The 26,537-nt window shown below is 43.3% G+C and overlaps 1 protein-coding gene across 3 annotated transcripts in view; it reads right to left on the bottom strand.

Annotated features, from left to right (window-relative positions):
- daam2 (dishevelled associated activator of morphogenesis 2) overlaps window positions 1-26,537 on the bottom strand; it is a 226,716-nt gene that overhangs the window by 131,765 nt on the left and 68,414 nt on the right. The window contains exon 1 of one of the 3 annotated variants that reach the window (XM_036963289.1): window positions 23,667-24,077. The exons of the other annotated variants lie outside the window; for them this stretch is intronic. The gene's annotated coding sequence lies outside the window, so the exon portion shown is untranslated. Of the gene's footprint in view, window positions 1-23,666; window positions 24,078-26,537 lie in introns of those variants that run through there. 3 annotated transcript variants of the gene reach the window in all.

Raw genomic sequence — 26,537 nt, 5'->3', positions numbered from 1 at the left:
AATATATGGTAGCCAACGCACTGTTGGCCAACGCACAATGGTAGCCAACGCACTCTTCTTTATGAATATGCTCCTTTCTCAACAGAGTCTGAGGGGGGAAAAAGCTACAACAAAAAAAAACCTTGGTTCCTGTAGTTCTCTCTCTTATTTGTTTTTCAACCTCCGACACCTGCTCTCTCTTTATAAGCAAATTAAGAAACATTACAATAGTTACTGAAACAGAAGCACGTTATATAGGTGGTCATGCACTCAGGAAGAATCAAATGTTTTCCATAGAGTCCATGCAAATGATAGGGTAATCAACAGAATGTAGTTTGCCAATGAGAAATAACAGACTTGCTCTGACCCTCCTAAGTAAAAAAAAATATTTGTGTGTGTATATGTGTGGCTGTGCTCAATGTGTCTTTGTAGGTTTGCAAGCCAGTACGTCAATGTATACTGGTTTACACATTATACAGTATGTGCGAGTTTGACATTGCATCTGTGTGTTTGTGGATGTGTCTGTGTTTGTACAGGCACACACACGGCACAGACAAAAAAACAGACAAACAGACAAGCCGTAAACATTCGCAGGGGAGGTGTGACATTCCAATGCTATCAATGAATGGAAAACACCTGGTAGTAGCATTTGGCTAGCGATGTCTTAATGTTACTCAGGTGTTTACATCAGCTTTGCGGTCAGATTCCACGGTAACAGAATTGAGCTGAGACTGATTTTTGAACTTAAAAGACCATTGACTTCAAAGTTGAACAAACCATACAACTCCACACACAAGGACTACTTTTAACCATTTACACTGAACATGTTACAAAAACACATTTACTGAAAGAACTGTGTAGACGCTAGGTTTAGTAACAGAATTTCTATAAAATCATTTTTGTGTGACCACATTTTCTTAAAACTCAGCTGTGACATGACAGAATGACTTTGAAAAAAATATTTTGGTTATTGTGTGAAGGGGATTTACACATGGTAACGGAATTGCTGTAATGGAATTTCATCATGGGTTCCTGATCTGTACTACACAGAAATGTATAATTATGGATATGAATATAATTCTCTTCATGGTGATGCATCCTAAAATAGGTACAAAGATATATATATACAGTGCCTTGCGAAAGTATTCGGCCCATTTGAACTTTGCGACCTTTTGCCACATTTCAGGCTTCAAAGAAAGATATAAAACTGTATTTTTTTGTGAAGAATCAACAACAAGTGGGACACAATCATTAAGTGGAACGACATTTATTGGATATTTCAAACTTTTTTAACAAATCAAAAACTGAAAAATTGGGCGTGCAAAATTATTCAGCCCCCTTAAGTTAATACTTTGTAGCGCCACCTTTGGCTGCGATTACAGCTGTAAGTCGCTTGGGGTATGTCTCTATCAGTTTTGCACATCGAGAGACTGAAATGTTTTCCCATTCCTCCTTGCAAAACAGCTCGAGCTCAGTGAGGTTGAATGGAGAGCATTTGTGAACAGCAGTTTTCAGTTCTTTCCACAGATTCTCGATTGGATTCAGGTCTGGACTTTGACTTGGCCATTCTAACACCTGAATATGTTTATTTTTGAACCATTCCATTGTAGATGTTGCTTTATGTTTTGGATCATTGTCTTGTTGGAAGACAAATCTCCGTCCCAGTCTCAGGTCTTTTGCAGACTCCATCAGGTTTTCTTCCAGAATGGTCCTGTATTTGGCTCCATCCATCTTCCCATCAATTTTAACCATCTTCCCTGTCCCTGCTGAAGAAAAGCAGGCCCAAACCATGATGCTGCCACCACCATGTTTGACAGTGGGGATGTTGTGTTCAGGGTGATGAGCTGTGTTGCTTTAACGCCAAACATAACGTTTTGCATTGTTGCCAAAAAGTTCAATTTTGGTTTCATCTGACCAGAGCACCTTCTTCCACATGTTTGGTGTGTCTCCCAGGTGGCTTGTGGCAAACATTAAACAACACTTTTTATGGATATCTTTAAGAAATGGCTTTCTTCTTGCCACTCTTCCATAAAGGCCAGATTTGTGCAATATACGACTGATTGTTGTCCTATGGACAGAGTCTCCCACCTCAGCTGTAGATCTCTGCAGTTCATCCAGAGTGATCATGGGTCTCTTTGCTGCATCTCTGATCAGTCTTCTCCTTGTATGAGCTGAAAGTTTAGAGGGACGGCAAGGTCTTGGTAGATTTGCAGTGGTCTGATACTCCTTCCATTTCAATATTATCGCTTGCACAGTGCTCCTTGGGATGTTTAAAGCTTGGGAAATCTTTTTGTATCCAAATCCGGCTTTAAACTTCTTCACAACCGTATCTCGGACCTGCCTGGTGTGTTTCTTGTTCTTCATGATGCTCTCTGCGCTTTTAACGGACCTCTGAGACTATCACAGTGCAGGTGCATTTATACGGAGACTTGATTACACACAGGTGGATTGTATTAATCATCATTAGTCATTTAGGTCAACATTGGATCATTCAGAGATCCTCACTGAACTTCTGGAGAGAGTTTGCTGCACTGAAAGTAAAGGGGCTGAATAATTTTGCACGCCCAATTTTTCAGTTTTTGATTTGTTAAAAAAGTTTGAAATATCCAATAAATGTCGTTCCACTTCATGATTGTGTCCCACTTGTTGTTGATTCTTCACAAAAAATACAGTTTTATATCTTTATGTTTGAAGCCTGAAATGTGGCAAAAGGTCGCAAAGTTCAAGGGGGCCGAATACTTTCGCAAGGCACTGTATGTGCAGGTGCGTGTGTCATGAACGAGTATGAAAGAAGAAATTATAAGCATGAGTGTGTGTACGATGTGCGCGTGTGTGTGTGTGTGGTTGCATGAAAGAGTGTATGAAAGCAGAAAAAGTGTGTGTCCATGTGTGAGCACGTGTCTGTTGAGAATGTACACTGAGTATATGAAACATTAAGAACACTTGCTCTTTCCATGACATAGACTGATCTAGTGAATCCAGGTGAAAGCTATGATCCCTTACTGATGACACTTGTTAAATCCACTTCAACGGGTTAGATGAAGAGGAGGAGACAGGTCAAAGAAGGATTTTAAGCTTTTAGACAATTGAGACATGAATTGTGTGATGTTCAGAGGGTGAATGGGCAAGACAAAATATCTAAGTACCTTTGAATGGGGTATGGTAGTTTTATTTTATTTCACCTTTATTTAACCAGGTAGGCTAGTTGAGAACAAGTTCTCATTTACAACTGCGACCTGGCCAAGAATAAAGCAAAGCAGTTCGACACATACAACACAGAATTACGGGTAAGATAAGGGAGGCAAGGCAATAAATAGGCCATGGTGGCAAAGTAATTACAATATACCAATTAAACACGAGTGATTGATGTACAGAAGATTAATGTGCAAGTAGAAATACTGGGGTGCAAGTAGAAATACTGGGGTGCAAAGGAGCAAGATAAATAAATAAATGCAGTATAGGGATGAGGTAGTTGGACGGGCTATATTACAGATGGGCTATGTACAGGTGCAGTGATCTGTGAGTTGCTCTGACAGCTGGTGCTTAAAGCTAGTGAGGGAGATAGGAGTCTCCAGCTTCAGTGATTTTTGCAGTTCGTTCCAGTCATTGGCAGCAGAGAACTGGAAGGAAAGGCGGGAATTGGCTTTGGGGGTGACTATTGAGATATACCTGCTGGAGCACGTGCTACGGGTGGGTGCTGCTATGGTGACCAGTGAGCTGAGATAAGGCGGGGCTTTACCTAGCAGAAACTTGAAGATGACCTGGAGCCAGTGGGTTTGGCGACGAGTATGAAGCGAGGACCAGCCAACGAGAGTGTACAGGTCGCAATGGTGGGTGGTATATGGGGCTTCGGTGACAAAACGGATGGCACTGTGATAGACTGCATCCAATTTATTGAGTAGAGTGTTGGAGGCTATTTTGTAATTTACTTCACCAAAGTCGAGGATCAGTAGGATGGTCAGTTTTACAAGGGTATGTTTGGCAGCATGAGTGAAGGATGCTTTGATGCGAAAAAGCAGATTCTAGATTTAAATTTGGATTGGAGATGCTTAATGTGAATCTGGAGGGAGAGTTTACAGTCTAACCAGACACCTAGGTATTTGTAGTTGTCCACATATATTAGTTGTCCGCACATGTAGTTGTCCACGTAATAGGTGCCAGATGCACCGGTTTGTGTCAAGAACTGCAACGCTGCTGGGTTTTTCACGCTCAACAGTTTCCTGTGTGTAACAAGATGGGTCCACCACCCATAGGACATCCAGCCAACTTGAAAACGGTGGGAAGCAATGGAGTCAACATGGGCCAGCATCCCTGTGGAACGCTTTCGACACCTTGGAGAGTCCCGACAAATTAAGTCTGTTCTGAGGGCAAAAGGGGTGGGGGTGTGCAACTCAATATTAGGATGGTGTTCCTAATGTTTGGTATACTCAGTGTATTAGCATATGAGTGTGAGTGTGTGTGTGTGTGTGTGTATTTGCATGAACAAGTGTATGAAAGCAGAAAGTATGTGTGCATATGGGTGTGTGAGTGTAAGCACATGATCAAGTGTATGAAAGGAGAAATTATAAGCACATGAGTGTATGTATACTATATCTCCAGCCTCCTAGAGAGGACCACGTGTGGCCAGTCTTCACTCAGCAACAGTCCCCCTGGCTCTCTTCCAACCATGCCCAGGAAAAGTAGGCCAAGACATCCACTCACATGCACTTGTACGCTCTTTCCCCAGCTGTGTGTGTGTGTGTGTGTGTGTTTGTGAGGGGGAGTAGGTAGGGGGATAGAGATGATAGAGTTAGAGATGTAGAGAGAGAGAGAGTGAGAGTGTCTGTGTTTATATCCCCAATAGCTGCTCATCCTTCTATATGATCAGTTTCTGCTTCCAAATAATTCACTCTTATTTTCTGTTTCATCTCTCTTCCTCTTCTCTCCCTCCCCTCCTCCTTCTACTGTTACATCTTTCTTAAGGGGTTAGAATTGTAACTCCCCCGCCATTACCCTCTTCTAACAATAACTTGTGTATTTTTTTGACCTCCCTTCTCTTTCTTGTATTGTCGGATTTGTCTGTTTCCCCATTTCAGGCACTCTGTCTCTTCTTCTCATTCTCTGTCAGTCTTCCCTCAACTTATTCTTCTTCAAATACTGTAATTTATTTACATACTACTCTTTTCTTTTCCTCTCACTGATCGTAACCAATGGCAATCCCACTTCTCTCTCTACATCTCCTTTTGCTTTTTTTTCCCATTTCCTTTTTGTTTCTGCCTCGTGCAGTCATTCCTTTCCACTCCTCCTCTCTGGTTTCTCATCTCGCTCTCCGTCCCCATCCCCCTCCCATTTTGTGTCAGTGAGCTGTCAATCCACCTAGGCTCACACAGACTCCACATTACCACAACTCCACATTAAGCCAACTCTCAGTCGAAATGCTCCTAGATTCCAGGTTTACAAAAACAAACCTCATTGAAAAGTTCATCAACACACAATCTACACCGTTGGCTCAGTGAGCTAAAGGGAGGATCTTGAGAACCGCCCGCCTTTCCGTCATCATTTGCTCCAGGTAGAAATCGCATGAAACCATCTCGCTCACATTCTGTTTCACTGACAAGTGTAGTAAAAGGAAACGTGAATACAGCAGTCAGTCTGCTTGACCATACTACCAAAAATGATAAACTGACCCTAGAGCAGGGTCTGTGGTCCCGTGTGTCTCAGCTGGTAGAGCATGGCGCTTGCAACACCAAAGTTGTGGGATCGATTCCCATGGGAGACCAGTAAAAAAATGTTTACACACACACACACACACACACACATAAGAGCACCTGCTAAATGACTCAAATGTAAATGTCTAGCGATGGCTTTATACAACTCGTCTAAATCCAGCCCACGTGATGGCAGTCTAGCTCAGAAACAAGGGGAGAGTATGAGCAAGCCTGCCTGCACACCTTTGTCTTTCCCTACATGCGTGTGTGTCACTCACGGCAACACAATATTCTCTAGAGTGCGACTCACAGGGGATCATATTTACAATGCCTTCAGAAAGTATTCATACCCTTTGACTTTTTGCACATGTTTTTGTGTTACAGCTTGTTACAGCTTGAATGCTAAATGGATTCAATACTTGTTTTTACCCATCTACACGCAATACCCCATAATGACAAATTGAAAATATGTTTTTAGAAATCTACAGATACACCAGTGGAGGCTCCTCAGAAAAAGAAGGGGAGGACCATCCTCCTTAGTGAAATTTCATAAAAATTCAAACAGTGAAAAACACACAAAAAAGTTGTTTTGCAATGAAGGTCTATAGTAACTTCAACAGCACTCTCTGGGGTAGAGCCATAGTGTAGCCGGAGGACAGCTAGCTACCGTTTTCCTCTGGCATTGACTTCAATACAAAAACCTAGGAGGCTCGTAGGCCTCACCCCCTTTCATAGACCTACATGTTAATTATGACCACTTCCGGAGGATGACCTCCAACCAATCAGAAGCTTTGCAGTATGAAAAGCTTTGCAGAAAACTGACGTTTTCGATCCAATCATAGGATTAGGATCGGAGAATGAACATACTGTAGCGTGTTATATTTACAGCTACGTCCCCTGTTCCCTGATTAAGAGGGGATGACAACTCCACTCCACTACCATTGTCAACTCTCTCCTGACATGAAATGAAGCCACGTCACATGTGCCCCCTCGTCCATTGGCACATTGAATGTTTCCTCTCCAAGCACTGTGAGTACTCCTAGCAATTCTCTCTCATTAATGTATGTAAAGTCAATCACATACACAAACATAATCACATGATGTCCAACTGGCAAGTGTCTTCAGACATTTTTAACCTCTCCCTGTCCGAGTCTGGAATACAAACATGTTTGAAGCAGACCACCATTGTCTCTGTGCCCAAGAACACTAAGGTAACCTGCCTAAACGTCTATGAACCCGTAGCACTCACGTCTGTAGCCATGAAGTGCCTTGAAAGTCTGGTCAGGGCTCACATCAACACCATCATTCCAGAAACCCTAGACCCACCCCAATTTGCATACCAAACCAACAGATCCACAGATGATGCAATCTCCAATGCACTCCACACTGCCCTTTCCCACCTGAACAAAAGGAACACCTATGTGAGAATGCTATTCATTGACTACAGCTCAGTGTTTAACACCATAGTGCCCTCAAAGCTTATCAATAAACTAAGGTCCCTTGGACTAAACACCTCTCTCTGCAACTGGATCCTGGACTTCCTGACGGGCCACCCCCAGGTGGTGAGGATAGGTAAAAACACATCCGCCACGATCATCGTCAACACAGGGGCACCTCAGGGGAGCGTACTCAGTCCCCTCCTGTACTCCCTGTTCACTCATGACTGCACGGCCAGGCATGACTCCAACACCATCATTACATTTGCCGATAACACAACAGTGGTAAGCCTGATCACCAACAACGACGAGACAGCCTACGGGGAGGTGGTCAGAGACCTGGCCGTGTGGTGCCAGGATAACAACCTCTCCCTCAACGTGATCAAGACAAAGGACATAGCACACCTCATTCTCATCGACAGGGCTGCAGTGGAGCAAGTTGAGAGCGTCAAGTTCCTTGGTGTCCACATCACCAACAAACTAACATGGTCCAAGCACACCAAGATAGTTGTGAAGAGGGCACGACAAAACCTATTAAAGCTCAGGAGAAAATATTTGGCATGGGTCCTCAGATCCTCAAAAGGTTCTACAGCTGCACCGTCGAGTACTGGTTGCATCACTGCCTGGTATGGCAACTGCTCGGCCTCCGACCGCGAGGCACTACAGAGGGTAGTGAGAACGGCCCAGTACATCACTGGGGCCAAGCTTCCTGTCATCCAGGACCTCTATCCCAGGCGGTGTCAGAGGAAGGCCCTAAAAATTGTCAAAGACTCCAGCCACGCTAGTCATAGACTGTTCTCTCTGCTACCGCACGGCAAGCAGTACCGGAGCGCCAAGTCTAGGTCCAAGAGGCTTCTAAACAGTTTCTACCCCCAAGCCATAAGACTCCTGAACATCTCATCAAATGGCTACTCAGACTATATGCAGTCCCCCCCCCCCCCAACACCCCCTCTTCTACACTGCTGGCTACTCTCCGTTGTCATCTATGCATAGTCACTTTAATAACTCTACCTACATGTACATACTACCTCAAATAACCGGTGCCCCCGCACATTGACTCTGTATCGGTACCCCCCTGTATATAGTCTCGCTATTGTTATTTACTGCTGCTCTTTAATTACATGTTACTTTTGTCTCTTATCTGTATTTTTAAACTGCATTGTTTGTTAGGGGCTCGTAATTAAGCATTTCACTGTAAGGTCTACACCTATTGTATTTGGCGCATGTGACTAATACAATTTGATTTCATTTGATTATAACAATGACTTACTCCTTGATTAGACTAACTCGTTCTTAGCTCTTTTGTCTAACTGTGTAGTGTGTTGTGTTATTGTTATTTGTCTTCCCAGTCAAGTCCTGCACTGAAGTCAAGCCTCTGAACACCTCAACTCAAGTCTCATACCCTCATTCAATCACTGTATTACCTGTATTCTTAGCGCTTCGCCTGTCTACCGGAAGTTGATGCTGTTGCTATGCAACCTCTTGATAGCCTGTTAGCATAACAGATTACTAGCTAGACATCTTATGACTTCGCGTGTGTTCGTAAATTCAATCTGGAGTGCCAGAGTGCCCTCTGGGTAAATTCAGAGCGTTTCGCTCAGTGTTCAGAGTGCATACTGGACCCTCTGGCCGAGAAGTAGGGATGATCTGAGTGTTCTGACCTCACAATGGCAGTCAATCACCCAAGCTAACTGGCTAACTTGCTAGCTACTTCCAGAAACAAATGAGAGAACACCTCACCCTGACCATTTTACTTTCCTTTTTTTTTTATTTCACTTTATTTAACCAGGTAGGCAAGTTGAGAACAAGTTAACTTTAACTACAATTACTTGCACTAGCAGAGCTGGTGAGGCTGTTTTCATGTTATCCAAAGTGTTGGTGACTAACAGTGAAGCTGGCAACAAATTAATTATGCTTTTTTGCCAACGTTTACTGACCCCGGTCACATTCAATGGGTGTTGAGTGTTCGTAAATTCATCAGTTATTCTGCCATTTTCTTCAAATATGAAAACATTGTGAAGCCACACCCATTTTCGGAAGAATTGCATTATGGGCCCTAAAAGCACAGAAATAGTGTCCACTGCTTGTATACTTCGTACTTTGGCGAAAGTAGTATGACATCCGGGAACTTTTGGCATACTAACTATATCCATATTATGACCAATAAGCATACTACATACACAGTTTAAATCACAAATAGTATGGTTAGTACAGCTAGTATGAGTATTCGAACACACCTCTAGTTAAGCTGCAGCTGGCACAGAACAGAGTGGCACGTCTTGCTCTTCATTGTAATCAGAGGGCTGATATAAACACTATGCATGCCAGTTTCTCTTGGCTGAGAGTTGAGGAGAGACTGACTACATCACTTCTTTTTATAAGAAACATTAATGTGTTGAAAATCCCAAATTGTTTACAGAGTCAACTTACACACAGCTCTGAAACACACTTACCCCACCAGACATGCCACCAGGAGTCTTTTCACAGTCCCCAAACCCAGAACAAATTCAAGAAAGCGTACAGTATTATATAGAGGCATTATTGCATGGAACATCTCATAGTGCTTAAATATACAGCAAACCTGGTTTTAAAAAACATATAAACACCTAACACACAACTCCTCTCTCCTATTTGACCTAGATAGTTTGTGTGTATGTATTGATATGTAGGCTACGTGTGCCTTTAAAAATAGGTCCATTCTGTATATTTTTCATCCTGAAAAACTCCCCAGTCCCCAGTTAACGATTACAAGCATACCCATAAAATGTTGTGTTGTGATTGAAGCTCTGGCATTTTCTGGTCTGGGAGTACTGGTTGAGGTTAAGGGAGGGAGATCGAGAGGGACACACACACTATTCTTTGGATGAAAATCATTACGTATTATTATTTGAACACACAGACACTTAATTACTACACAAAACTGATACTCCCACATTGCCTACAAAATACTGTGGGAGCAAGCTACGCAGCAACCGAGACACAACACCACCCCCTCCCCCCCTCCACTTTTGAAGACAACACACTCTCATTCATGTTTTTCTTTCCATCTATATGTCTTGTATTGTAAATGTTTTGTATGCTTTGGCAAAACATAGTGCCTGAATGTTGGGCCAATAAAGCAAGTTTGAATTGAAAAGAGAGGAGACAAAGAGAGCAAGAGAGACTGTCATGGTGAGACAGAAATGCTAGACACTTACCACACATTGTTCTAGCCCTGATAAAGAATGTCAGTCTACAGGTTGCACCGGGGCGAGGAGGGTACAGGTGGCTTAGTAACCAAAAATTGGTGGGGAGGGGGGCTGTGCCTTGCTGGCACATGCATGCCTATGTCAACAGATACAGACATAGATTATGGGGTTGGCATGAGGTTGGCATAGGGGCTGGGAATGCAGCGCTAATTAGCAGAACATGCTGGAGTGCACACACCGCTGATGTTGATGGTAAACAAATGGTATTTATTTGTCTGTATGGTATATGTTATGTATGAACTGTATGTATGTGTATATATACACAGTGTGTGTGTGTATATGTGTGTATATGTGTGTATATATATATTATATATATTATTGTAATGTTTGGTTATGTGTCAATTAATCCCATAAAGGATGGGTTGCCAATTGGCGATTTGACAAGAAAATGTCATTCATTCAGTGCAGTATTCCCATGCCCCTAGTATTGTGTGTATGTAGTGTATGTGTCAGACCTGGGCAGAAAATATATGTATTTTGTAGTTTATTTGAAAATATCAACTTTTCAAGTACTTGGTGAAGTCGATATGTTTTAAGTGAGAATAGGAATTGGTCTGAAGCCAAAAAAGAAAGGAAATTCACATGAGCACCACAATGCCTATTCCACCCATGCTCTACCATGTCTGGGACATTTGGCAGGCAATTCCCCAGACAGACATGCCCTCTCAAATGTACCTACACCCCTTTTTACTGTCCGTCCGTCCAATGACTAATGGATAAACCCCCAATTCCTACCCTCTCTGGCTTGGAGACAAATCTCTGGTCATGAATGGGCCACTGGAAACATCTTCACCCTTGGGACCATGCAACCTTTGTGTTCCACCCACTGAGGTCACTATGGAGCCCCTTTGGAAATCCTAACCCTACACATCAGTCTTCCCTGTCAGGGTCAGAGGCCAATGTTGTGCAGCTAATCAGTTATGTTAGCGTCTAAGGTAATGCATTGGAGGCCAACGGTTACAGTCCTGGACATTTTGTACCGTGTGGAAAAGCAGTTGGTAGAGCAAGGTGCTTGCAACACTAGGGTTCTGGGTTTGATTCCAGCTGGGGCCACCGATACGAAAATGTACAGTGTGCATGCAATCACTTTGGATAAAAGTGTCTGCTAAATGGCATGTGGACATGGCTAGCAATGACGAGCTCACATTACTGTATGTATGCATCACTGGTTTCTCAGGGCAGGTTTCATCAAGAGGATGAAGGCAGGACAAGGGAGTTGACGTTTTGGTGAAATTGGAACTATCGCTGAGGGCGATTCCAGCATTATGGATGAGGCATTTGGACGCAAAACCTCTACCTTAATGTTTCATAGAATGGACAAAATATAAATGAAACATTTAATGTGTGTGTCTACAGTAGCCCTTGGGGGGAGTGTATGCCCAAAAAGGCAGACTTGTAAATATTGGCATGTGGAAGAAATAAAGCAAATTGGTCGAATAAAGCCTGCACTGAAACATGTACACCTAATGCTGGGCATACACTACAGGGATTTGCCACGTTTTTGCTGCCCCCGATACATTTTCATGATCAGGGTGAAATTCAATGAACTTGGTCTAGGATCAGTACATCGGGGGACTCGTGTAGTTTGAGTGGGTCAAAGACACCGACTATGGCTGTTCCGTTCTCTAGACCCCTTTTTCTGTCAGATATCTTGGTCATGCATCTTGTAGAATGAGCAGTGCCACAATGCGATTGGGAAAGGACTACTGCCAATAGCCAATGAGCACTCAGCGTTTGAGACCAAAACAATGATGGTGAAGAGGAAAGCAACGTGTGGAACTGAGGTTATGGAAGACAGACTGATGGAGCAGTGGAGAGAACACAGCTGACGTTTCAATATGAAATGTTTTATATTTACCTCCAGTTCCCTCTGTAAAATAGAAAGTCCATATTGTCCACTTATGCCAAACTGTCCACTTATGCCCATTTGCAGCTCCACGTTCTGCGCCTCCGTCTCTTTTTTTTAATGTTTCTGCACATAATAATGTGCACACTACGCAGGGCAGGACCAACTAGGAAATAATTGTGTAATAATTTTAGAAGTTGTGTAGTGTATGCAAGGCATTAAGGACAAGTATGAAAGTTGTTTCATTTTAAAAATGATGCTCAGGTTGACTTTCCCACAGAATCGCCCCTAAACATTTGTACCACAATAACTAAAATAACGAGAACGATACGAAAACGTGAGTGTTCAAGTTGGATGGGTTTAGGTGGCACAAAAGCCTTTAAATGTTTGCTCTGCAGTAGTTAAAGTAAATTAGGTGGGGCCTGTATGTTTACACTGAGACATTTCTTGGACGGATGTGACCATTTAAAGAGACCATTTTAGGTCAATGACAGGCCGGCGTCCTCGTCTGAAATAATGGGAAAGAGGATTTAGTTTGGACAATTCTGGAGGGGCCCTGTAGGGTTGTTGTGAACGCTGCAGGCCAGGATATTTTTCAATGTGTGCAACGTTAAATATTTTCCCTTTCACTTTTAGGGCACGTGTGTGTAGGCTAAATCTGAGGGCGGTTAATTTTAGCAGTGATAGCATGACTCCTTTCCAGAAGTGTCTTGGTTACATTGAGTGGCACACCAACAAATCAATTCAACAAGTATTATATTAGAATCTTTAACATGTTTTACTCTAACTTGACCTGAAATCAACAGGATGTTGTCAAAAAAACATTTGAGTCTGCTCTGTCTATAGTTAAGGTACAGAGATTAGGTTATGCCCCAAGCTGCCTCTATGGCCCCCTGCCTCCACCCCTAGAATGCCTCAGGGTTTTGAGTGACTGCTGATAAGGTTGTGTGTGTGAGTGTGACGTGCCCGTCTGCCCATATCTGTCCCGAAGGGCCTCTACCAGGATGAGCAAAGGATCTGAAGATTGGAAATTCTCCCCTCCCTCTATCCTTCCCTCGCTCTTGCTCACTTTCTCCCTCAATTACTTCCTCTTCCCTTGATCAGATAAAGGAAAACACGAAGAGGACTTGGTATTTGCTACTGAAAACCTATTCAACTGGCCAATTCAAAAGCATCCATTCAGACAGTCTGCATCTTCTGGGACAGTAAAACCAGGTTCTACATCTAGAAATGTACAACATTTAAAAAATGTATTTTTCTTAAGCGAAAAAAAAAGGCAATGTGGTCCTTCCCAGTTTCAGATCCATTTCTTTGGACAGTACAGTTCATCACTTTGGACTACAGTACCAAGTTTTTTAGAAATATAAGAGCAACATACAAAAAAACATGGAAACTACAGTAAAAATGGGTCAATAGGCTACAATAGTGTTTCCCTTAGGATTATTTTCCGCTGCTAAATGAATAGGGAAACGCTGGGGTACTGGCACAGTTCTTAAATGTATTTAAGAAATCACATATTTATTTCTGAAACATAAAGTTTTCTCGAGAGAATGCCAGTTATTTTAGGAATTTATGAATCCATACAGTTTTCTTTGAAAATAAGCAATAGAGCTCCAGTCAATAGATGGAAGGGGAACCATTACACTCCACAAAAACAGGAAATCCACTTCAGAATGGTTCAAGACAAGTTAACCATTATTAGTGACTATTCATTGAAATAATTGTTAGCAGCTATTGCTGGATTGCTTCCAGACTTTCCCAAAAGAAAACGCAATAACATTTGGGTCGAGACATTTTTCATTTGCATTGCAGTTTATAAAACAGATCCAGCTTTTGGTAGATCTAGGCTTGCCAGAAAGAGACTATGGATAGAGACACATTTCTATGAATGCACTCAAAAGATTACACTATTGTTATTGTATCCACTGATATTTCATAATGGGCTTCCTCTGAGAGTTCGTTTCGTCCAAATTGTCACCCTATTCCCTGTATAGTGTACCACTAGGTTTCAGTCCAACATTAATATGGAACAACAGCCTGATAATACTCTTAAGATAATTTGTTAAGACTCTCCTTCCGGTGGTTGGTTTAATCTAGTGGAGAGGTTGATGGTGGCACGAGACAATGTCAAGTCCGAGTTCTGATGGCCATACAGTTGACCCACTTTGCATTGGCACAGTCGTTTCCCCCAAATAGACTGAATCACTGGGATATCTCTGCTATTAATACTGGAGCTATAGTTGAAAGGCAGGCACGCCGGCATCCCATGGGCCCTTACATTCCCACATATTAACAGGGCTCCGACTGAAACACAATTCCTGTCATCCCTTTCCCTCAAATCCCAGAGTTCTCCCCTGCAGTGTGAAATCGATTTTTTATTCTGATTCTTATTTTGTCAGAGAGGGCATTAGTGGCAGTCACCAGCCCTAGCTGGACCAGAACCTAAAACATGGCACATGGCACATGTAGTAACCAAAAAAAACTTTAAATATAAATCAAATATTTTATATTTGAGATTCTTTAAATAGCCATCCTTTGCCTTTATGACAGCTTTGCACACTCTTGGCATTCTCTCAACCAGCTTCATGAGGTAGACACCTGGAATGCATTTCAATTAACAGTTGTGCATTGTTAAAAGTTCATTTGTGGAATTTCTTCCCTTCTTAATGTGTTTGAGCCAATCAGTTGTGTTGTGACAAGGTAGGGGTGGTATACAGAAGACAGCCCTATTTGTTAAAACACCAAGTTCATATTATGGCAAGAACAGCTCAAATAAGCAAAGAGAAATGACAGTCCATCATTATTTTAAGACATGAAGGTCAATCAATCAGGAAAATGTCAAGAACTTTGAAAGTTTCTTCAAGTGCAGTCGGAAAAACCATCAAGTGCTATGATGAAACTGGCTCTCATGGGGACCGCCACAGGACCAAGAAGACCCAGAGTTACCTCTGCTGCAGAGGACAGAGTTACCAGCCTCAGACACATCTCAACATCAACTGCTCAGAAGAGACCGTGAATCAGGCCTTCATGGTCGATTTGCTGCAAAGAAATCACTACTTAAGGACGCAAATAAGAAGAAGAGACTTGCTTGGGCAAAGAAACATGAGCAATGGACATTAGACTGATGGAAATCTGTCCTTTGGTCTGATGAGCCCAAATTTTTGATTTTTGGTTCTAACCGCTGTGTCTTTGTGAGATGCAGAGTAGGTGAACACCTAAGATCTCCACATGTGTAGTTACCACTGTGAAGCATGGAGGAGGAGGTGTGATGGTGTGGGTTTGCGTCGCTGGTGACACTGTCAGTGATTTATTTAGAATTCAAGGCACAATTAACCTCTCTGATCTACCCATCCCGGATCCGGGAGCGTAATCATAGCCCCAAACGAATTAGCATTACGCAGCGGACATAAATCTTCCTACAAAATCTTCCTATCCATGAAATTCGCAAATGAAATATATTGAAAACACAAGCTTACCCGTTTGTTAATCACATTGTCATCTCAGATTTTCAAAATATGCTTTACAGCCAACGCTAGACGAGCATTTGTGTAAGTTTATCATGCCATAATGCTATGCTAGGCTATGCTGGCAGCAGGCAACATTTTCACGAAAATAAGAAAAGCAATCGTATTAAATAATTTACCTTTGAAGAACTTCAGATATTTTCACTCAGGAGACTCCAAGTTAGATAGCAAATGTTCCTTTTTTCCAAAAAGATTATTTTTTGTAGGCGAAATAGCTCCAGTTTGTTCATCATGCTTGGCTGAGAAATCGACCAGAAAATGCTAAAATCACTACAACGCCAAACTTTTTTACAAATTAGCTCCATAATATCGACAGAAACACAGCAAACGTTGTTTAGGATCAATCCTCAAGGTGTTTTTAACATTATTATTCTATAATATATCCATCGAGGCAATTGGTTTCTCATAAGAAGCGATTGCAAAAATGGCTACCTCAGTATTATACGCAAGATTTTCTGCGGGAGACACCATGTGACAACTTGCTAAATATGGTCCCTTATGGCTATTCTGCAACAGAAATGCGTAAAAAGACATCACAATGCTGTAGACACCTTGGGGAATACGTAGGAAACGTAAGCTCATTCGTAGCTCATTCACAGCCATATAAGGAGTCATTGGCATGAGGCGGTTTCAAAAAATGAGGCACATCCTGATTGGATGTTTATCTGGGTTTCGCCTGTAACATCAGTTCTGTTGCACTCACAGACAATATCTTTGCAGTTTTGGAAATGTCAGAGTGTTTTCTATCCAAAGCTGTCAATTATATGCATAGTCGAGCATCTTTTCGTGACAAAATATATCTTGTTTAAAACGGGAACTTTTTCATCCAAATATTAAAATAGCGCCCCCTAGTCGCAAGAAGTTTTTAACCAGCATGGCTACCACAGCATTCTGCAGCGATACGCCATCCCATCTGGTTTGCTCCTAGAGGGACTATCATCATTGTAAAATCATATATTTGCCTTAACTGACTTGCCTTATTAAATAAAAGGTTATAGAAAATACAAAATAACCCAACACAACTCCAGGCTTATGTAAGGGCTATTTCACCAAGAAGGGGAGTGATGGAGTGCTGCATAAGAACCTGGCCTCCACAATCACCCGACCAATCAAGATGGTTTGGGATGAGTTGGAACGCAGAGTGAAGGAAAAGCAGCCATTAAGTGCTCAGCATATGAAGGAACTCCTTCAAGACAGTTGGAAAAGCATTCCAGGTGAAGCTGATTTAGAGAATGCCTTCATGACAACTTTGCACACTCTTGGCAAAGGGTGGCTACTTTGAAGAATCTTAAATAAAAAATATGTTGAACGCTTTGTTGGTTATTACATGATTCCATTTGTTATTTCATAGTTGTTTTCACATGCTGTTGTGCAAATGGAATAGACAACAGGTGGACATTATAGGCAATTAGCAAGACACCCCCAATAAAGGAGTGGTTCTGCAGGTGGTGACCACAGACCACGTCTCAGTTCCTATGCTTCCTGGCTGATGTTTTGGTCACTTTTGAATGCTGGCGGTGCTTTCACTCTAGTGGTAGCATGAGACGGAGTCTACAACCCATTCAAGTGGCTCAGGTAGTGCAGCTCATCCAGGATGGCACATCAATGCGAGCTGTGGCAAGAAGGTTTGCTGTGTCTGTCAGCGTAGTGTCCAGAGCATGGAGGCGCTACCAGGAGACAGGCCAGTACATCAGGAGACGTGGAGGAGCCCGTAGGAGGGCAACAACCCAGCAGCAGGACCGCTACCTCCGCCTTTGTGCAAGGGGGAGCAGGAGGAGCACTGCCAGAGCCCTGCAAAATGACCTCCAGCAGGCCACAAATGTGCATGTGTCTGCTCAAACGGTCAGAAACAGACTCCATGAGGGTGGTATGAGGGCCCGACGTCCAGAGGTGGGGGTTGTGCTTACAGCCCAACACCGTGCAAGACGTTTGGCATTTGCCAGAGAACACCAAGATTGGCAAATTTGCCACTGGCGCCCTGTGCTCTTCACAGATGAAAGCAGGTTCACACTGAGCACATGTGACAGACGTGACAGAGTCTGGAGACGCCGTGGAGAACGTTCTGCTGCCTGCAACATCCAGCATGACCGGTTTGGCGGTGGGTCAGTCATGGTGTGGGGTGGCATTTCTTTGGGGGGCCGCACAGCCCTCCATGTGCTCGCCAGAGGTAGCCTACTGAGATGAGATCCTCAGACCCCTTGTGAGACCATATGCTGGTGCGGTTGGCCCTGGGTTCCTCCTAATGCAAGACAATGCTAGACCTGATGTGGCTGGAGTGTGTCAGCAGTTCCTGCAAGAGGAAGGCATTGATGCTATGGACTGGCCCGCCCATTCCCCAGACCTGAATCCAATTGAGCACATCTGGGACATCATGTCTCGCTCCATCTACCAACGCACCACAGACTGTCCAGGAGTTGGCGGATGCTTTAGTCCAGGTCTGGGAGGAGATCCCTCAGGAGACCACCCGCCACCTCATCAGGAGCATGCCCAGGCGTTGTAGGGAGGTCATACAGGCAAGTGGAGGCCACACACACACACTACTGAGCCTCATTTTGACTTGTTTTAAGGACATTACATCAAAGTTGGATCAGCCTGTAGTGTGGTTTTCCACTTATTTTGAGTGTGACTCCAAATCCAGACCTCCATGGGTTGATACATTTGATTTCCATTGATAATTTGTGTGATTTTGTTGTCAGCACATTCAACTATGTAAAGAAAAAAGTATTTAATAAAAATATTTCATTCATTCGTTCATTCATTCATTCATTTTTTGAGCAGTGTATACACACACACACACACACACACATATATATATTTGTACTTTCACCACTATTTCTCCCCAATTTCATGTTATCCAATTGGTAGTTACATCACTGCAACTCCCCTACGGACTCGGGAGAGGCAAAGGTCGAGAGCCATTTGTCCTTCGAAACACGACCCTGCCAAGCCCCGCTGCTTCTTGACACGCTGCTCGCTTAACCCGGAAGCCAGCCGCACCAATTTGTGGGAGGAAACACCGTCCAACCAGCGACCGAAGTCAGATTGCAGGCACCCGGCCCGCCACAAGGAGCCGCTAGAGCACGATGGGACAAGGAAATCCCAGCCGGTCAAACCCTTCCCTAACCCAGACGACGCTGGGCCAATTATGAGCCTCCTCATGGGTCTCCCGGTCACGGCCGGTTGTGACACAGCCTGGGATCGAACCCGGGACTGTAGTGAAGCATCACGCTCTGCGATGCAGTGGCATAGACGGCTGCACCACTCGGGAGGCTGGGGAAAAAAAATACACAGTACACCTTTTTTGGCAGTGATACAACTAAAGAGGGTGAAACCGAGAATCTCCAGTAGAGGGGAAAGACTGAGCATCATACTGAAATGTTCCTCAAACATTCATTCCCTCAAATGTTATGTAGTCTAGTCTCGATCCTGTTTGGAGGGAAGCAGACATTTTCATGGGCTCTGTCACCTAAACAACACAAGGTCTGGGAAGTGCCGGACAGTCTTGGGTGGTAAAAGGCTTACCCTTGGACTCCAAATGAAACAAAAACATTGACTTAACAGCTAATAACCAATGACTTACATTTTTATAAATGCCAAATAAACTATCTGGTCCCGCTCTGCTATTTTCAGTGGATATGTTTTGTCAGTTTGCTGTAGCAATGGCAGGTCTAAGGACTGTGTAGCCCCGGCTAGAAATTCTGGTTTTGAGGGGTTCCCATGGAACAAAGTGCCATAGACATGAGTGCAGTCTTGTCTGTGGACGTGAATGGTCAACGGCTCTGCGCACTCCATATTGCACATTGTTTATAGCTTTGCCACATCTTCGCAGGGGTCAAAGGTTAACAGCTGCAGAGCTTGTGGGTAATGTCTGGAATGTTCATCTTGGACCATTATAGCAGCATGCATGGTAATGGCTTCTGAAGGGGCTGGCTCTAAAATAGCCTCCAGTGAAGTTCTTCTCTGAATTGACGCACTGTACAGTAGAGATATGCTTATACATCATAAGCCCCAAAAGTGTGTCACTGGCACAAATACAATGGCCGCCTTTTCACACACACGATTAGGGAACTTCCAGTTAGCGGGCAATTCTACTGTGCTCCCCCTGCAGACAATCTAACTGTGAACACCCTAAAATACTGATACTGTAGCAACAGTACCAAATACATATACACAGTAAAATGATAATACTATTATTTCAAGAGATGTAAACATATTTAACAACTACATTGACGATGACTGTCTTAGAAGTCTCTCCCTCGCTCTGCAAATGAGGACGTAGTTTAAACCTCAATTGAGCAGCAGGGTTGAGATGATTGAAAGCTGTTAGTCGCTCATTCTCCCTCCCACCCACCCACTCCTCTAATCCTGGGAGAGTAGTTCATGCATCCGTAATGGATGACAAAAAATGAAAACCTATGAGAGCCGACTGCAGGGGCCTGGCTGTAGCTCCTCATCTTTCACTAATGCCGTCAAACACTCAATCTTTTAGACATGTCACTCTGCTTACGTGTGATTCTTTAGCTCATACAGAAAAATGCAGTCATTTGTCTCTTCGCCTGTATGAATAGCTTCAATCAAAACAGAGATATAGCCTAGCAATATATTACCAAAGCCACGTTGCAAAAAAAATAACATTGCTCCAGCAGGGTGAAAATACACACTGTCATTGGTCTCAATTGTTCAGCAAACAGACATTGTCTAAATTAATTAGAATGAGCGTTCTTACGAGGCAAAAACAGTTATTCTTCTGCAACTGAATCTCCATTAACATCTGAAATAGGATGGCCCATCTTTTCAAGCAAAAGAGGTTGTGGGATCCATTTGGAATTTTACCCCCTACAAACTATTGGGCCCAGGCAGAGCCACAACAGGTATCCCTAACTGATTCCACAGGTGGAAATGTGCAGGGCTGATGCATGAACTTTAATCACAGTGCTTTTGACGCTTGGGGGATTTATGAGCGAGGTGAAGTCCTCTCTCCGGGATAGCTGCAGCTGCAGCTGGGGAAAGGGGAAAGATGCAAGGCAGAGCCTCCCTAATTCTCTAAATGAGAAACTCCGGGGGGAAAGGAGAAAGTGTGTTTATGTTGGGGAGAGCTGCCATAAAGTATTGGTTTCCCAAGAGGGAAAATGTGGCACTGACAGTGCTTAGTATTCTTAAAGCCTTCCCAAACAGCATTAGCATTCCTGGGAGACCTTGCCACTGTTGTGGAGTTACACCCTGCAATCAAGCCTCAAGAAGCAAAGCTACACAGTAAATGGAAGTTCCAAAGTGGGACTTCACCAAGTTAGCAATAGGATAATGGGCCATAACATAGGTCAAAAGGCTGACTTGATGATTGATAAAGATCAGCCCAGGTATTGGACAAAAATAGTGACATCCTCCCTCAATAAAGAGAAACACTAATGGAGTCTTTTTGTAGGCACTAAATACACCATGGTTCATTGGACAAATTAGATCATCTTCATCAGCTAAAGTCACCTTTTGTGAATTTTGAAGAATTTACGTACTTAAAAACACAAAGCACCTAAAGGCTTCATAATTCATAAAAGTTGACTGCTATTATCTCAGAATCAAATCAAATTTTACAAAATGTATAAGATCTCTTATTAAGCGTGTGTTAACCTTAGTTAGACCTTATTTTCAGGGTTTATTCCAAAACCCTTCGCCATTCAGCCATTTTTCCCATAGGGATGGCTGAACGACCCAGAGGTAACTCATATCCGGGTTTTAGGACTACAAGCTGGCAAGCTCTATTCCTGAAATTCCAAATGTACCAGGAACCATTATATGGATCCCAGAATTCCCATACAGGAAATATGGAATGTTCCTTTTGCCACCCCAGACGTTCCAATGAGTGCCCCCACAGCTACATTTTCAACTGATCAGCATCTTCCTTAACTGCTTTGTATGCCTAAGAGGCATGATAATTTTGAAACAAATGAATGTGTCGAACTGTAAAAAGACTGACTATCTGCAGGCAGATAGCCTTATGGTTCATGTACACTAGCACACAGTAAATTGCCACATGTCGCTTAGGCTGCCCAGAGTGGCTCACTTGTGGGAGTGCTGGCAGCATATACCAGCATATACCGTTCGATTGATATTCAAGAATTCAGCATAGCAAGTCTAAGAAGGTTTGATTATTAAATGGGTAAAAAGTTGAATCCATTCTCCATTTCATGAATTTACTCACAGGTAAATAGTAATATGTTCTAAAATGTTCTGGTGACAAACAAACTTTTCTGCCCTGTTTCCAATCACTTATATGGCTGGGAGAACCTATTCAAGTAAGTAAAAACATTTCGAAAATGTAAAATGGATTATCAGCTAACAAACTCACACACTTTTGTACATCGCCTTGGTCCATTCAATTGACCTTACTTTAGCGCCCCAAAAATGTAATACTTCCAGATCAACTGTAATGTCAATACCATTGTAAAGCACAATTTCTCCCCTTTCCAACAGAATCAATTACATGACCCCCACGCTGCCCATTTCTGGCGGGTGGAGAAGCGAAACGAATGCGTGAAAATGGCGGGTGGGGAAGCGAAACTCTTAAAAATCTTAAAAATAAACAGCGGCTTTGAGAATGATGATCGCATTCAATGACGCAACAAATGACTAGGTATCCCCCTTTCCCAGTCACTGTCCATTTCTTGTTTTTAAAGGATGATAGAAGTGCTACACCTGGTGGAGAGAGATTGTAAGACAGAAATAGTTGCTTTATGCGAGCTGTCCGTTACGACATGACACGTCAAGATGTAACGGAGGGTCAGTTTTGAACTTTTCTCCAGTACTATAGAACCATTACCAGGTCGATCAACGCTTGAATAGAAACCTAGTTCACACCCCCGATTTTGACGTCAACGCAGTCACTACAGTCCCATTAGTTTTCTTAGTAGCCTCGTTTGAATGTTGCGGTTGCGCACATTTGTACGGAATGGAGTGAGTTTACGTTAGATTCTTTACAACCACTGTTTCACAAGACGACAGCCTGGTATCTGGTTGTTTCAGGAGGCCCTAAAACATGAAACAACACGATTTACAATTTCATACTCATGTCACAACACCCATAAAGCTAGCCAGCTAGCTGGCTAATGTTAGCTATTTATAATTACTAACATTTGCTTCATTCAGTTGTACAACTGACTAGCTATCCTCCTTTCCATCCTAGTATTTTTGTCAGCCATCTTTGCTGAAGAAAGTCTCCAGCCTTGAGTAGCATAGCGTCAAATTTGTCATGGGAACCACTTGATATTATTGGTCATCGCCTACATCGCTTAGCCGTTTGCACTGGTGATTTCCAGTTGGGAAATGTTGAACTTTTTCTCTGTCTCCCATTCCCCATTTGCGCCGTCCAACGGTCCCCGCTCTCTCCGCTTCTCACTGCTTTCCGGCCATTGAAAATGAATGGGAAGCGGTGATTCACTGTGCGGCATTGCATGCTAGTGTACACGGGGCATAACACGTACTGTATAACCCACCTCAAAGAGTGCTGTCATCGCCAGTCGATGCGGAGCACTACCTTCAAGACTGCTTCTGTTTCACACACACACACACACACAAGTCCCCGCTACCATTTATGACCTATAAAACCCCCGTAGCAAAAGATTCCGTAAAAACACAATCTTTGTATTCTGTCTCCCATCACAAGACAGCCAACTGAGTCTGTTTGTTACCGTCGGGTCTCTCCTCTCCACTCACTACTCAGCTAGCCACCAACAGCATTCCTGAAAGTGTAATTGATCGGGTGAAGAAGTCTATGGTTCCCTACTAGACCAACCGAGGTTGTGCTGCACTGACAAGCTGTCCTGGCCACACTCAACATGTCATGTAAAACCATTCCGCTTGCAACTGCCTCCGATAGCACCGGGGTGCAGCTACATAGACAAGCGAGGAAGAGTTCGGGGAGCAATGAGAAGGTCATGTGTCTCGTTACCTACCTACTTCAGACTGCTGCCTATGGCTTGTCCTTTTCACGGTCGATCAACACAACCCAAAAGACACTACAAATTTCCCAGGAAAAGTTTTGTACATCCTATCATTGCATTATATTCTTCTCTTTCTGTAGTAGGTCCTGTCTCTCAGGCGTTGTGAAGTTATACTCTATACCCCGGCTCAGCCTGCATTGCTGCCCCCTCTCCCAGCTACTGCATGGAGGTCTGGATTTCAGCTGACTGCGTTGGGAGTCGAGCTGTTGACATTGCCGGCCCCCCTCCATCTCTCCACTGCTCCTCACTTATTCCCTCACCCCTCCCCTTCTGGATTCCAAGCCCTGCATATGACAGCAGCCTGGCCTGCCTGGACAGCGTGCATGCGTAAGTCTGTAAACCAGTGGGAGAGAGTGAGTCTGTGTGTGTGTGTGTGTGTGTGTGTGTGTGTGTGTGTGTGTGTGTGTGTGTGTGTGTGTGTGTAAACCAGTGGGCATGTGCAAGTGTGCGTGAGACTGAGTGTGACAGTGTGTGTGTGAGAGAGAGAGAGCGAGTATGTGTGTGCATCTGTGTATGTGTGTATAAATGTGAGTGTATGTTTGAGTGTGTGTGTAGTTGTATGTGTGAGTGAGTGAGTGAGTGAGTGAGTGAAAACTGTAGGTGCGAGTGAGACAGTGTGAGTGTGTATGTGTACTCAACGTCAACAAAACTAAGGAGATGATTGTGGACTTCAGGAAACAGCAGAGGGAATACCCCCCTATCCACATCGATGGAACAGTAGTGGAGAGGGTAGTAAGTTTTAAGTTCCTCGGCGTACACATCATAAACAAACTGAATTGGTCCACCCACACAGACAGCATCGTGAAGAAGGCGCAGCAGCGCCTCTTCAACCTCAGGAGGCTGAAGAATTTTGGCTTGTCACCAAAAGCACTCACAAACTTCTACATATGCACAATCGAGAGCATCCTGTCGGGCTGTATCACCGCCTGGTACGGCAACTGCTCCGCCCACAACCGTAAGGCTCTCCAGAGGGTAGTGAGGTCTGCACAACGCATCACCGGGGGCAAACTACCTGCCCTCCAGGACACCTACACCACCCGATGTCACAGGAAGGCCATAAAGATCATCAAGGACAACAACCACCCGAGCCACTGCCTGTTCATCCCGCTATCATCCAGAAGGCGAGGTCAGTACAGGTGCATCAAAGCTGGGACCGAGAGACTGAAAAACAGCTTCTCTCTCAAGGCCATCAGACTGTTAAACAGCCACCACTAACATTGAGTGGCTGCTGCCAACACACCGACTCAACTCCAGCCACTTTAATAATGGGAATTGATGGGAAATGATGTAAAATATATCACTAGCCACTTTAAACAATGCTACCTAATATGTTTACATACCCTACATTATTCATCTCATATGTATACGTATATACTGTACTCTATATCATCTACTGCATCTTTATGTAATGCATGCATCACTAGCCACTTTAACTATGCCACTTTGTTTACATACTCATCTCATATGTATATACTGCACTCAATACCATCTACTGTATCTTGCCTATGCCGCTCTGTACCATCACTCATTCATACATCTTTATGTACATATTCTTTATCCCCTTACACTTGTGTCTATAAGGTAGTAGTTTTGGAATTGTTAGCTAGATTACTTGTTGGTTATTACTGCATTGTCGGAACTAGAAGCACAAGCATTTCGCTACACTCGCATTAACATCTGCTAACCATGTGTATGTGACAAATAAAATGTGATTTGATTTTCTGTATGTATGTATGAGTGGTTGTATGTATGTATGTATGTATGTATGTATGTATATATGAGTGGTTGTATGTATGTATGTATGAGTGGTTGTATGTGTGTGTGTGTGTGTGTGTGTGTGTGTGTGTGTGTGTGTGTGTGTGTGTGTGTGTGTGTGTGTGTGTGTGTGTGTGTGTGTGTGTGTGTGTGTGTGTGTATGTGTGTATGTATGTATGTACGCGTGGTTGTACAGTGCCTTGTGAAAGTATTCAGCCCCCTTGAACTTTGCGACCTTTTGCCACATTTCAGGCTTCAAACAAAGATATAAAACTGTATTTTTTTGTGAAGAATCAACAACAAGTGGGACACAATCATGAAGTGGAACGACATTTATTGGATATTTCAAACTTTTTTAACAAATCAAAAACTGAAAAATTGGGCGTGCAAAATTATTCAGCCCCCTTAAGTTAATACTTTGAAGCGCCACCTTTTGCTGCGATTACAGCTGTAAGTCACTTGGGGTATGTCTCTATCAGTTTTGCACATCGAGAGACTGACATTTTTTCCCATTCCTCCTTGCAAAACAGCTCGAGCTCAGTGAGGTTGGATGGAGAGCATTTGTGAACAGCAGTTTTCAGTTCTTTCCACAGATTCTCGATTGGATTCAGGTCTGGACTTTGACTTAGCCATTCTAACGCCTGGATATGTTTATTTTTGAACCATTCCATTGTAGATTTTGCTTTATGTTTTGGATCATTGTCTTGTTGGAAGACAAGAAATCTCCGTCCCAGTCTCAGGTCTTTTGCAGACTCCATCAGGTTTTCTTCCAGAATGGTCCTGTATTTGGCTCCATCCATCTTCCCATCAATTTTAACCATCTTCCCTGTCCCTGCTGAAGAAAAGCAGGCCCAAACCATGATGCTGCCACCACCATGTTTGACAGTGGGGATGGTGCGTTCAGCTGTGTTGCTTTTACGCCAAACATAACGTTTTGCATTGTTGCCAAAAAGTTCAATTTTGGTTTCATCTGACCAGAGCACCTTCTTCCACATGTTTGGTGTGTCTCCCAGGTGGCTTGTGGCAAACATTAAACAACACTTTTTATGGATATCTTTAAGAAATGGC

The sequence above is a fragment of the Oncorhynchus mykiss genome, chromosome 26 (genome assembly GCF_013265735.2).
Source record: "Oncorhynchus mykiss isolate Arlee chromosome 26, USDA_OmykA_1.1, whole genome shotgun sequence".
In the NCBI taxonomy this organism is placed as follows: Eukaryota; Metazoa; Chordata; class Actinopteri; order Salmoniformes; family Salmonidae; genus Oncorhynchus; species Oncorhynchus mykiss.
Note: the sequence above shows the minus strand (reverse complement) of the source record. Positions and strands in the feature narration are given on the sequence as shown.